The sequence below is a fragment of the Giraffa tippelskirchi genome, chromosome 2 (assembly GCF_054371585.1).
Source record: "Giraffa tippelskirchi isolate mGirTip1 chromosome 2, T2T-mGirTip1v1.2.pri, whole genome shotgun sequence".
NCBI classification, from domain to species: domain Eukaryota; kingdom Metazoa; phylum Chordata; class Mammalia; order Artiodactyla; family Giraffidae; genus Giraffa; species Giraffa tippelskirchi.
Window position 1 is genome coordinate 218,645,940 of NC_137276.1, and position 10,383 is coordinate 218,656,322.

At 38.4% G+C, this 10,383-nt stretch overlaps 1 long non-coding RNA gene across 1 annotated transcript in view; it reads right to left on the minus strand.

Moving 5' to 3' along the window:
- Positions 1-2,609: 2,609 nt before the first annotated feature.
- The window catches only part of LOC145532409 (uncharacterized), a 115,307-nt gene continuing 107,533 nt past the window's right edge, over positions 2,610-10,383 (minus strand). Inside the window, exons 6-7 of the long non-coding RNA XR_014073211.1 lie at positions 7,222-7,385; positions 2,610-3,849 (exon numbers count right to left, since the gene is read on the minus strand). This is a non-coding gene — a long non-coding RNA (uncharacterized LOC145532409). The remainder of the gene's footprint in view (positions 3,850-7,221; positions 7,386-10,383) is intronic.

Consider the following 10,383-nt stretch of genomic DNA (forward strand, 5'->3'; position numbering starts at 1 on the left):
CTAAAAGATGATGCTGTTAAAGCACTGCAATTAATATGCCAGCAAATTTGGAAAATGAAACAGTGGCCACAGGATTGGAAAAGGTCAGTTTTCATTCCAATCCCAAAGAAAGGCAATGCCAAATAATGTTCAAACTACCGCACAATTGCACTCATCTCACATGCTAGCAAAGTAATGCTCAAAATTCTCCAAGTTAGGCTTCAACAGTAAACTGAGAACTTCCAGGTGTTCAAGCTGGATTTAGAAAAGGCAGAGAAGCCAGAGATCAAATTGCCAAAAATCTGTTGGATCATAGAAAAAGCAATAGAATTCCAGAAAAACATCTGCTTCTGCTTCACTGACTATGATAAAGACTTTGACTGTGTGAATTACAACAAACTGTGGAAAGTTCTTAAAGAGATGGAAATACCAGACCATTTTACCTCCCTCCTGAGAAACCAGTCAGGTTCTCTTGACCTGTTGCAGGTCAAGAAGCAACATTCAGAAGCAGACCAAGTAGGACATTAACATCTCAAAGGCATAAAAGGAGAGATTTAAGTTACTCCTAGGGAAGTCTTGTTCCCTTAAGGCCATCTTTATTTTTTTACAAGCTTCTTAAGATGTGGCTCAACTGGTAAAGAATCCGCCTGCAATGCGGGAGACCTTGGTTGGATCCCTGGGTTGGGAAGATCCCCTGGAGAAGGGAAAGGCTATCCACTCCAGTATTCTGACCTGGAGAATTCCACTGACTGTACAGTCCATGGGGTTGCAAAGAGTCAGACATGATTGAGCAACTTTCACTTCACTTCACTAAGATAAATAGTAGGGGTCATTTTGGAGTGGTAAAAATAGTTAATTGAAATTTAAATTGTTTCTATGCCACACTACTAGTACTGTAAAGATGAGATATGTTAAAAAAAAAAAAAAAACAAGCAAGAAAAGGACATCTGTTTTTAATTCTTCAAATAATTAGGTGGCCCCCTAAATGATACCAATGGACTGACATACCTATCCACCTGTCAGTTCAGTTCAGTTGCTCAGTTACGTCCGCCAGTTTTTTCATTCTCCTCTTTCACTTTCGCTAAGAGGCTCTTCCGTTCCTCCTTGCTTCCTGCCATAAAGGTGGTGTTATCTGCATATCTGAGGTTATTGATAGTTCTCCCGGTAATCTTGATTCCAGCTTGTGCTTCATCCAGTCTGGCATTTTGCATAATGTACTTTGCACAGAGGTTAACCCTGATGCTGGGAAAGATTGAAGGCAGGAGAAGGGGATGACAGAGGATGAGATGTTTGGATGGCATCACAGATTCGATGGACTTGAGTTTGAACAAGCTCCGAGAGTTGGTGATGGATAGGGAAGCCTGGTGTGCTGCAGTCCATAGGGTCGCAAAGAGTCAAACTGAGCAGCTGAACTGAACTGAACTGGGTAATTTTAGAGAGAAAAAATTAGTTTTTGGTCGGTGTTAAGGTTTTGTGTTGTTGTCTTTGAGATTTCTTGTTTTTACTGTCTAAGACTCACTTCCCAGATGGTTCCTTGTTGTGATATTACATTATCATAAAGCTTAACTGAATTATTGTAAGGACATTCTAAGTTTGTTCCTAAAGCTTATCACAGTAATCTATCTTTGCATGAAGATCAGATTCCCATGACCTAAAACTAGGAGATTACGCATATCAGAAAATACAGCAGACAAAGGACTCTTTATTGCTAACTTGGAAAAAGTCACATCAGGTCTCTTCTCCTGATTGAGTGCAACTCTTGGCTCTGACAAACTGACTTTCACTAACTAAGACCAGCACTACCAGATCAGGACAAGAAGATGACATCTGAACTAGACAGCTGATCTAAGATGTTGGACATACATTTTTGATTTAACAACAGACTTGTTCCAAATAGGAAAAGGAGTACGTCAAGGCTGTATATTGTCACCTTGCTTATTTAACTTATATGCCGAGTACATCATGAGAAACGCTGGGCTGGAGGAAGCACAAGCTGGAATCAAGATTGCCGGGAGAAATATCAATAACCTCATATATGCAGATGACAACACCCTTATGGCAGAAAGTGAAGAAGAACTAAAGAGCCTCTTGATGAAAGTGAAAGAGGAGAGTGAAAAAGTTGGCTTAAAGCTCAACATTCAGAAAACTAAGATCATGGCATCTGGTCCCATCACTTCATGGGAAATAGATGGGGAAACAGTGGAAACAGTGTCAGACTTGATTTTGGGGGGCTCCAAAATCACTGCAGATGGTGATTGCAGCCATGAAATTAAAAGACGCTTACTCCTTAGAAGGAAAGTTATGACCAACCTAGATAGCATATTTAAAAGCAGAGACATTACTTTGCCAACAAAGGTCCATATAGTCAGGGCTATGGTTTTTCCAGTAGTCATGTATGGATGTGAGAGTTGGATGGTGAAGAAAGCTGAGCACCAAAGAATTAATGCTTTTGAACTGTGGTGTTGGAGAAGACTCTTGAGAGTCCCTTGGACTGCAAGGAGATCCAACCAGTCCACCCTAAAGGATTGCCTGGGTGTTCATTGGAAGGACTGATGTTGAAGCTGAAACTCCAATACTTTGGCCACCTCATGTGAAGAGTTGACTCATTGGAAAAGACCCTAATGCTGGGAAGGATTGGGGGCAGGAGGAGAAGAGGATAACAGAGGATGAAATGGCTGGATGGCATCACCAACGCGATGGACATGGGTTTGGATAGACTCCAGGAGTTGGTGATGGACAGGGAGGCCTGGCGTGCTGCTATTCATGGGGTTGCAAAGAGTCGGACACGACTGAGTGACTGAACTGAACTGAACTATACTTAACAAATATTACAGATACATTTATCAGAAAAGAGAAAGAGGGATTATTAAATGCTCAAAAACATATACTAAAAGAATAAATTTAAACTAAGCTAAATTACAGTGGCATTTGTGTGGAAAAGAAATGTAACAGATTACCAAAGAAGCCAGGATGGTAGTTCCTTTTGATGGGGGTGGTAGAGGTAAAGTTTGATTGGGGGTAAGGCAGGATCACATTAAAATTGTGTAAGATGGCTGGAACTGTTCTGTCTCCCATCTTGGATGGTGGTTACAAGGGTGTACATCTTGTTATCATTGTGTGCTCAGACACTCAGTCATATCCAACTCTTTGTGACACCATGGATGGTAGCCTGCCAAGCTCCTCTGTTTGCAGGAGTCTCCTCAGAAGAATACAGGAGTGGGGTGCCATTAACCTTAAGCTGTACATTTGTGTGATCTTCTGAATTTATATAATAATGACTGCTAAGGTTAAAAATTCTTTAAAGCTTAAGAAATACTGGACTGAACATGGTTAAACAGGTTTCTTTACTTTGGGACCTCTCAGAAACTTTAAAAATGCCACTACATATTGTGAATAGTTAGGATGGTAATTTAACTTGCAACATTTAACAATCTAATTTAGCCAAGAAATTCTTTTTTCCCAAAACACCTATTAACAGTTCTCAGGACACTAGTGTTCCCTGAAGCATAGCTCAAGATATGCCAATTTATTTAATGCATCAGTGTAAAAAACTGGTATCCTGGGTCCTTTAGAAAACATATATGTTATATCAAAATGCCGCTTATCTAATACTACTGACTTAATTTACTAAACCCTCAGTACAAATAATTTTAAACACATCATGCTCGCCAATAAGAAGTGTTATTTAGGCCAAGAATATTCCAATCCTTATTGGATAGTCTTTGCCTTCATTCAGTAATAAACTTACAGTTACTGGTTTCTTAGCAATACTTATGTTTCTTGACTTGGGCTTCCCTTGCACCTCAGCTGGTAAAGAATCCGCCTGCAATGCAGGAGACCTGGGTTTGATCCCTGGGTTGTGAAGATCTCCTGGAGAAGGAAAAGGCTACTCACTCCAGTGTTCTGGCCTGGAGAATTCCAAGTTGCAAAGAGTCGGACACGACTGAAGGACTTTCACTCTCACTTTCAAAACAGAATAACTTTCTAATAAGGACAATGAGCCTAAGCTTTAATAGGAAAGTACAAAATTAAGTTCAATGAATTTAAAATCTCATAGTTATAGTAGTTTTATAACAGTTTTGTTATATATTGTGAAAAACAATATTAAAAAGCTAACTTAACTTACATTGCTTGTTTCAAATAACTGCTTTCATAATCATGCATGATACAGATGACAGGTTTTAAAGTTAATTTGAAAAGAAAGCAGGAATTCAGGCTGATCTTGTCATGTGGAACCAAAATGCCCTGGCTATGCGTTGGTTGTTCCATCCAGACAAACTATGTATAGGAGGCCAGGTAATTCCAATATAAGCTGAGAATATTATACTATATATCAAGGAGATAATAATGGATAGAGATCCTGGGAGAGGAGAGGCCATCCCAGTATACACTGAGGATATTAAGGCCATACAATGTAGAACAGATACAAATGGACAGAGACCCTAGGGTGCTAAGTTATCGCTGATTCCAAAAGGCAGATTTCCATCAGAGAAGATAAAGACATTCAAAATAATTTATTTTTTCACTGGAAAAATTATGTTTACACCTTTTCTTTCTAATTTCCCCAAAAGGTAAGGGCAAGTGAGAATTAGAAATTTTCAGTCTAAGGTTCTTTTCTGCAAAATCAAAGTATTTGAGAAATTAATATTTTTGTTAGAAGTAAGAAATTAATATAAAAAGTCATTTCAAAAGAACTCTATTGAGTGCAAAATGATGTTATGAGTACCAAAATGGTCTTTAACACCCTTTCCTACTGTGCCACAGAATGATGATAGGTTTCTCAGCTCCCTTTTAAAAATCTACATGAAAATATCAGTACCCTTTATTTCAAAAGAAATTCATACAGTGAAAACTGTAACAACAGTCATGTTTTAAAAATGTAATTCGTTCATCTATTATAGCTCCAAAATTAACTGTAGTAGGTCTTTGTTCCATCATAGTGCTTAGAGAGCCAAAGCTGGAGGGTCATTTATGTGAAGGACTGCTTTGGGTAATGAGATCCTTTATGTATTGATATATTCAGATAGCTACATGCTTAATGTCAAACTACAAAAGCAAGCAAATTGTGGTGAGCTGTGTCCACATTTTATTCATTTAATGTGGAGTATTGATCTTAAGCAAATGACCGAGTTGAACTGACTTTTTCTTTTTTTCTTTCTAACTTCAAAAAACAGCATTAGTAAGCCATTGAAAGTCTACATACATAATAAGTAAGTAACCTTGGTCTTAATGCTTCAAAAATAAGCACAATAATAGCAACTATTAAATATCTTACCAGGCTAAACTAGCTACACTTGTAACTGTAATGGAACCCTTCTCAGAAGAAAATACAGATATCTGAAACAGGTTGTGGTGGTGGTGATTTAGTCGCCAAGTCGTGTCCGACTCTTGCCACCCTGATGGACTGTAGCCCACCAGATTCCATTGTTCCTGGGATTTCCCAGGCAAGAATACTAAAATGGGTTGCCATCTCCTTTTCCAGGAGATCTTCCTGACCCAGGGATCAAACCCACGTCTCCTGGATTGGCAGGAAGATTCTTTACCAACTGAGGCACCAGAGAACCCCACCTATAATAGCTCACAACCATTCATTCATTCAAGAATGCTTACTGAGAACCTTCAAACTTCCAGCCATTGAGTGTGCTTGCTACTGGAGACACAATAGAGTTAAGGAGGATAGAGTTCCTGCTCTCAGGAAGTGTGAAAGCAAGCAAGAAAATCAGAGGAGAAAAGAAGCAATCAATTTCCCAATGAGTGGTGAGTATTGCAGCAGTACACCTGAGCGCCTGGGAGAGGCCATGGTAGAAGCACTAACCATGATTTTGAAAATGAGCAGAGACTCTTAGAAAAACTATCTTCTAGATTAGATGAGGACTTCATCAAACTATGATAGAAGCACTCCAGGCAAGGCAAAATATGCCAGTGCCCAAAGCCAAAGGAGACTGTGGGGCATTTGAGTAATTAGCAAATAAATCAGCCTGGCTGAAGTTTAAGTGAAAGGGAGTTGGTAGACAGAAGGCCGAAGAGATGGGCAGAAGTTAGGGGGTAGGAGAGAGTTCTCTGGGATGCTCGAAGCTCATACAAAAAGGCAGAGAAGATTTAGTCTCATTTGCCTTGAATTCAAGTAGCCACTTCACAGACCTCATAGCATTTGTTTTCACATCACATGTGGCTTCAGGAATCACCTTGCTTCTTACTATATGCTTGAAAATTAAAAGTGACATGAATGACAACATTTGCTTTATGAGAAGAAGAACAATGGCAAGCTTAACAGGAAGGGCTGATCTAACTCTAGAGACACAGTAAGTCTTTTCTTTAGACTTAGATGTATTTTGTAAACATTATATTTAATTATATAGAATGTTTATATAAATATTGATGTCATCTCTCCATTCTATGGACTTAATTTTATTTCTGGTCAAATAATATCCTTTAATTAGAGGATATCTGAGGTACCTCTTTCATTACAGAATAAAAGCCTTTCATACCACATTAGCATACTAATATGGTTTGTAATAGGTGCTACTTTCAAAATTGATCTCTGTACCAAGCATGCAGCTGAAATTTGCCACAGTATTAGGAAATCTAAGGTAAATTTGTGATGTTCTCAAAATGATTTTCCTTTACTCAACTTTTCAATGTATTCATTTAGAAAGTGGAATTTGTTGGTCAATAAATGGTGTAAATAAAGTTACTATCACAGAATACATCTCCATATGAATCATATGGAGAAACTGATTCTCCATATGAATTACAAAAAAATTCTGATCTAGCATCAAAACTGCACCATACCTTCAGAAGGGAAAAAACAAAACTGGAAAAAATTGATTTCTTAATTTAACTTCTATTTCTAATGAAGCATCAATTCTCCCTGATGGTAGAGAAAAAGGAAAGGCTCATTGTGTAAAGTACAGGATTCTGATGACTTTGTTTTAATACATTCAAAAGTAGAGTGGGAACTAGACCTGAGCATAGAAATAAAATAATACAAGATCTGAAAAGGCTAAGCGCAAAATTGCTTCTTTTGATAACATGATATTGCAAAATAACTTATTAAACTTATAGAACAACATTTCTAAGAATCCTAAAGCATTTCTAGAATGTTGACAAACCATACCCAAACAAAAGACTGAAATATAGTAAAAATCTAAAAAAAAAATACAATGTGATTAATCTTCTCAAAGTAATCTTCTAACCATAACAATTCTCTTATATCAGTGAATAGAATAATAAGTGACTTACCTATCATTGAACTTCCCTGGTGGCTCAGTGGTAAAGAATCTACCTGCCAATGCAGGGGGATGCAGGTTACATTCCTGGCTCAGAAAGATCCCCTGGAGAAGGAAATGGCAACACACTCCAGTATTCTTGCTTGGAGAACCCCATGGAGCCTGGTGTGGTACAGTCTATGGGGTTGCAAAGAGTTGGACATTACTTAGCAACTGAATAACAACATCACAACAACTATAACAACTATCTATCATTACCAAAATGTTAAGCATTAAGTAATTAAGTTCAAAAGCCCACTATTTAATGCCAGGCAGAGAATACAAAAAAAGAAAGAGACACAGCATCTGTCCTTCAGGTAACTGAAGAGACAGACACATGAACACAGTTGCAGAGTGAAATGGCCTCATGGTCAGAGATAAGCATAAAGTATTACTAACATTAAGCACATTGCAAGGGCGTTTTAGGAGCTGCTGTTTCAATTTTCACCAAATGCAAATCTAACAATTCAATTGGATAACCAGAAAATATTAAACATCAGGTGTCAGAGGAATTCCTAGATACAAAGATTCATGAAAAAGACTCAGTGACCAAATGTGAGCCATTTCAATTGAACAAATGTTACCCATATTTGAGGACATACTGGGTTTATATGATCTGCTGATAACAGAGACCAAGCACAGCCTCAGCCTCAAGGAGCTCATAGCCCAGCAGAACATTATATTAACAAAAGAATGTACAGAAAGAAACGTGTGTTAGAAAAATTTTATAGCAAGAGCTCAGTCTTTGACTTGGTACACACCTGTATCATAGAACACTTATATTTTTGGGATCCAACTTTGTTGTCATATTTGCCAATTGGTGTTATTTTCTTCTTAACCATCTTCTTGAAAGCTATGAAATGTGAAGATGACACATGGTGCTTCTAGGGGAGTTTCCAATAGAGTGTTGACCCTTAAGAGTTGTATTCATCTCAGTAAAGCTAACCTATTAAATATATAATCTAAAGTTTCTAAATTGGTTATATAAATAATTTCATCCATTAGGTGATATCCTTTCCAGATCACTTGATCTGATTTGAGATTTTTGTTAAAAACCAATACAACATTGTAAAGTAAAACAATTAAAAAATAAATAAATAATCTTTAAAAAAAAAATCAATGTGAATTGGTTCAGATGTTGCAACTAAACCATACCAGCCAGTGAGTAAAGTCAGCTTCCCCACTGTGAGTATTTGGACAGAACTTAAACTACCTAACTCAGACCTCAGAGCTAAGAGATATCCAAGAACATGCATTTGAGTCCAGATTAACATGTTCTCCTCAAGCATCTTCATGATTGAAGGATTATTTTTATATTACAGAAAGCCCAATTTTCCTTTTGCAAATACAAGCTCTATTTTAAAAAAGGTACACAGACCTGGGTGAATACTTACAAGAGCCCTCTGGATTTAATCTAAAATTATTAGCCTTTCTGCTGTGTGGTTATCAATGAAGCATAGTACAACATAATAACCAGATCGACCACAATCAGGGCCCTGAATTAAAGGCAAGAAATGACACATTTTGATAGCTCTGGAACATTGCATTTCACTGGCCTCAGTGCACAGGTAGCACAGGTGTTCCTGTAATTGCAGTACAATGGAAAATTCAGTGCTCAATGGCCTTCAAATTCTCTTGTGTGATGGGGTGTGAAGATCGGATGTCAGTACTGTCTCCATGTCATTATGTGAAACACACTAAAAACACTTCAGATGTTTAGCTGTTCCTAAACCAAGTTAAGGGTATATACTGGGTTTCTTTATCATGTAGTGATGGCATTTGTAACTAAGTACATCTCTTTTTACAAATATAGAAAGAAATATTTCAAGAGCAGTAGCTGATGAAAAAAATTCATATACTATCTTCCCTTTCTTGTTTTAAAATAGTGCACCCAAACTCTGCCACTTTCATAGTTACTCTGCAAAAATTATCCCTAACCACGTTTTGGGAATAAAAGGAATGTGGTTTAGTTGTTTCTTTCACCAGAAGGACGATAAGGAGGAAGAGGAGGAAGAGGAGAAAAATGCATTCTATGGCAAATTATGAACATGGTATTTGCAAACCACAAACCCTTCTCTGTTCCCTGACAGAGAGTAGTCATTGCTCAGGGACCTCTGGAAACACAGGCTGAAGCCCAAGAGTGGACTCTGAAAAGTGCTGGGGAAACAGTAGAATGAGCTACTACTGTGGGGAGAATGCACATGACACTATGGAAGTGCCAAATGTAGACAGTCTGTCATCTGTTGCAGAACATTCATGCAGGGGAAGGGGAGAGGGATGGGGAAATCAGCATTGGAGCACAGCAGGGGGCAAGTCACGCCCACAGCCCTGGCCCTACTGAGTGAAACTCCAGCCAGGGTTCCACACTATGCTAGTGTTAGTCGCTCAGTCCTGTCCAGCTCTTTCTGACCCCGTGGACTGTACCCCGCCAGGCTCCTCCTCTGTCCCTGGGATTCTCCAGGCAAGAACACTGGAGTGGGTTGCCATGCCCTCCTCCAGAGGATCTTCCTGACCCAGGGCTCCACAGCTGCCCACATCTGCCACACAGAGTAACAGGCACCATGAGCAACAACTTCACACAATAGTGGAGTGGCTTTCACTGCCCACTTTAAGAAACCTCCAAGTATTAAAAACAGGAACAATTTAGAAATAATACCATTTGCAGCAACATGGACCACTTTCATGCACTGGAGAAGGAAATGGCAACTCACTCCAATATTCTTGCCTGGAGAATCCCAGAGACGAAGGAGCCTGGTGGGCTGCCGTCTATGGGGTCGCACAGAGTCGGACACGACTGAAGCGACTTAGCAGCAGGATAGACCTAGAGATTATCATACTAAGTGAAGTCGGACAGAGAAAGACAGACATCATATGATATTATTTATATGTGGAATCTAAATTATAACACAAATGAACTTATTACTAAACAGAAACAGACTCAGACATAGACAACAAAATTATGGTTGCCGAAGTGAAAAGGAGATGGGGGAGGGATAAATTAAGAGTTTGAGATTAGCAGATACAAACTACTATATGTAAAATAGATAAAAATAACAAGGAATATATTCAATACACTGTAATAAACAATAATGGAAAAGAATATGAAAAGAAATATATATATACATATATATATGTA